The sequence below is a fragment of the Octopus bimaculoides genome, chromosome 3, assembly GCF_001194135.2.
Source record: "Octopus bimaculoides isolate UCB-OBI-ISO-001 chromosome 3, ASM119413v2, whole genome shotgun sequence".
NCBI classification, from domain to species: Eukaryota; Metazoa; Mollusca; class Cephalopoda; order Octopoda; family Octopodidae; genus Octopus; species Octopus bimaculoides.
In genome coordinates this window covers 35,260,262-35,263,533 of record NC_068983.1, presented here as the reverse complement: position 1 = coordinate 35,263,533, position 3,272 = coordinate 35,260,262, and the positions used below count along the sequence as shown (strand labels likewise).

The 3,272-nt window shown below is 27.5% G+C and overlaps 1 protein-coding gene across 1 annotated transcript in view; it reads left to right on the top strand.

Annotated features, from left to right (window-relative positions):
* Positions 1 to 3,272, top strand: part of LOC106877509 (uncharacterized) — a 224,977-nt gene that overhangs the window by 28,788 nt on the left and 192,917 nt on the right. The gene's annotated exons all lie outside the window — the stretch shown is intronic.

The window sequence follows — 3,272 nt, the reverse complement described above, 5'->3', positions numbered from 1 at the left end:
TATATATATATATATCTTTTATTCTTCAATTCTAAGTCTACATTTCGGATAAGTAAATCGTAATTGACTCAAAGCAAATAAATTTATTTACCTCGTCGTTATTATAAACTCTTACATAAAAAAATGTATTTCATCAATTTATTATTGTTACTGCCCTAGTATTAATGTGATGTGTTATTTTAAAAATAAAATAAAATGTATTAAATCACTATATAAACCAATTCACTTATAATATCACTTACAATCTAAGGGAAGATAACATTTCACACTTATATTAAAATAGAGTACATTGTTAATTCCTGTTATCAATTTGTTTATCTCCGCTACGAAGAGGAAATAATAGGAGATTTTTGGTAGAATAAATTAATAACTGATTATCACGTTATTATAATTCTAAATATGGCGCTTTAATAACTAAAATAAAATCAAAATAAAGTTTCTGTTATCTTTTATATGCTCATATGCTTACATACATACATATTTACATATAGATACATGTACGTATATGCTTATTGACCAGCACTAAATTATTAATATATAAACATACTACTATATGCAGTCATATATTTGATCTCACTCCCAAAAATATGTATCGATCAGATTGCCTCGGTAAGCAGTTGCGCACCTATACATATCAAGTAAGTACACATACATATATTCAGTGGGGGGGAAATAAATATTCGTACATGTCAAAATTCTTCATTTATTTAATTTCTAATGAACATAAATGGGATATACCAATACTATATTTGCATACACATACATAAACTAAGAATATACAAAAGAAACTAATAAATTATAGTAACTAATGAATTTATATACAATTATAAATATTTAGGGGGGAAAAAGTATTCCTACAGAACATAAATAACTGATAATTTTGACTTAATACTTCGTAGCATAACCATTATTCAGTTCCACTTCAACCAATCTCTTCTTCTAGTTCTTAATCAATGACTCGTATGTTTCTTTAGGATTTTTTTCCCATTCTTCTTGACAAATTTTCTTCAAATCTCGAATGCACATTGGTGCTCTTGAATGAATTTTAATTTTCAAATAACGCCACAAATTCTCAATGGGGTTCAAGTCAGGTGACTGGCTTGGCCATTCTAATAATTTTATATTGTGATTGACAATCCATTTTTGGTAGACTTCGCCGTGTACTTAGGGTCATTATCCTGTTATAAAACCCACCCTTCACAAAGCTGGAGCTTTTCTACAGAGTCCCATAAATTATTGTTCAAAATATTTTGGTACATCTCTGCATTTATTCTACCATCTATCACATATAAATTGCCAGTGTCATTTGCAGAGAAACACCCCTACACAATGATATTGCCATCTCCAAACTTTACTACGCGAATTTCCTCCAAACAATTCAATTTTTGACTCGTCTGTCCAAAGAACATTTTCCCAGAATGTATCAGATTTATCTTTATGTTCATAAACATATTTTAAACGGGCATCTCTATGCCTTTTAGTCAAAAGTGGAGTTTTTCTAGGAGAGCATGACTTCAATTCATTCCTATGAAGTTCATTGCTGATTGTTCATAGTGTAACACTAGTCCCTGAAGCTAACAAATCGTCTTGCAACTCATTTCTGGTGATCATTGCGTTTTTCTCGATACTTCACTTCATTTTTCTTAAAGATCTAGGGGAAATCTTGCGTGGTGCACCGGATCTTATTCTGTTTTCAACAGTTCTCGATTTTTTATATCTTTGAATAAATGAAGATATGGTAGAAAATGGAATACAAAGGGTTTCTGATATTTTCCTGTAACTTTTACCTGCTTTCCACTGTTCAATGATTAAGTTTTTTTTCACTGAATTTGTGAGTTCTTTACTTTTCGCTATTATTACAACACTACTTTATGTTGTCTCAGTGCTGAATGAAAAGCTAGCGTTTTGACACTTAAAAATGACCACTGATAAGATTATTGGAACAAACGAGAAAGTCCTAGTAAAAAAAAATATTTTAACAGTATTTTGTAGCATAGAAACTCATAAATTTATTCTGTACGGATACTTTTTTCACCCCAAAATATATTTATAATTGTATATAAATTGATTAGTTACTATAATTTGTTAGTTTCTTTTGCATATTCTTAGTCTATGCATGTGTATGCAAATATAGTTTTGGTATATCCCATTTATGTTCATTAGAAATTAAATAAATAAAGAATTTGACATGTACGAATATTTAATTCCCCCAACTGTATATACACATCTATTTTACATCATAATATAATTATTAATTATATATATATCGATACAACAACAAAAACGTATATTATTAAATTTGTATACCACATAGCCCAAACATCATAATATATTGGAGAGGATTTCGTCTTGAATTATATACATCAATTTTAATTATTCTGATCCTATAAGATGGGTCATTTTTACTTTCATTAATTTTATCTTTATATAATGGCATATATTATTTTGCTCCGGAAGTTAAACATTCATATAATTATAATACACTCAAAACAATTAGATATTTTATACTACACTTTTTATATAAAAGTACGTTTTATACTTATATATATTATTATTAAATATACCCATATTCAAATTTATTCACAGAAAAGAGAAGAATATACATATATATAACCAATATGTTTACATACCCACACACACACACACCAAAATCTATAAATGTAGTCAAAATTGCATATATATATATATATGTTTTGCGCGTGATGCTGTTTTTGGGAGTCGTATTGTTTTGGCATAGAAATAGTAGTTTTGGCTGCTATTTCTAATTTTCGGTGTGTGGTGAAGCAATACTTGCTAAACCCTAAATTTTTAATTATGTATATATATATATAATAAAATGGAACTTTATTTTGATTTTATTTTATTTATTAAAGCATCATATTTAGAACTATAATAACGTGATAATCAGTTATTAATTTATTCTACCAAAAATCCCCTACTATTTCCTCTTCGTGGCGGCGATAAATAAATTAATAACTGGATTTAACGATGTACTCTATTTGAATATAAGTATGAAATGTTATCTCCCCAGAGATTGTAAATGATATAAGAGAATGGATTAATATATTGATTAAATACATTTTATTTTCTTTTTTTAAGTAATACATAATACTACTATTAGGGTAGGAATATGATTAATGATAAATTGATGAAATGTATTTTTTTATGTAAGAGTTTATAATAACGACGAGGTAAATAACTATATTTGGTTTGAGTCAATTACGATTTACTTATCCGAAATGTAGACTTAGAATTGAAGAATTATATATATA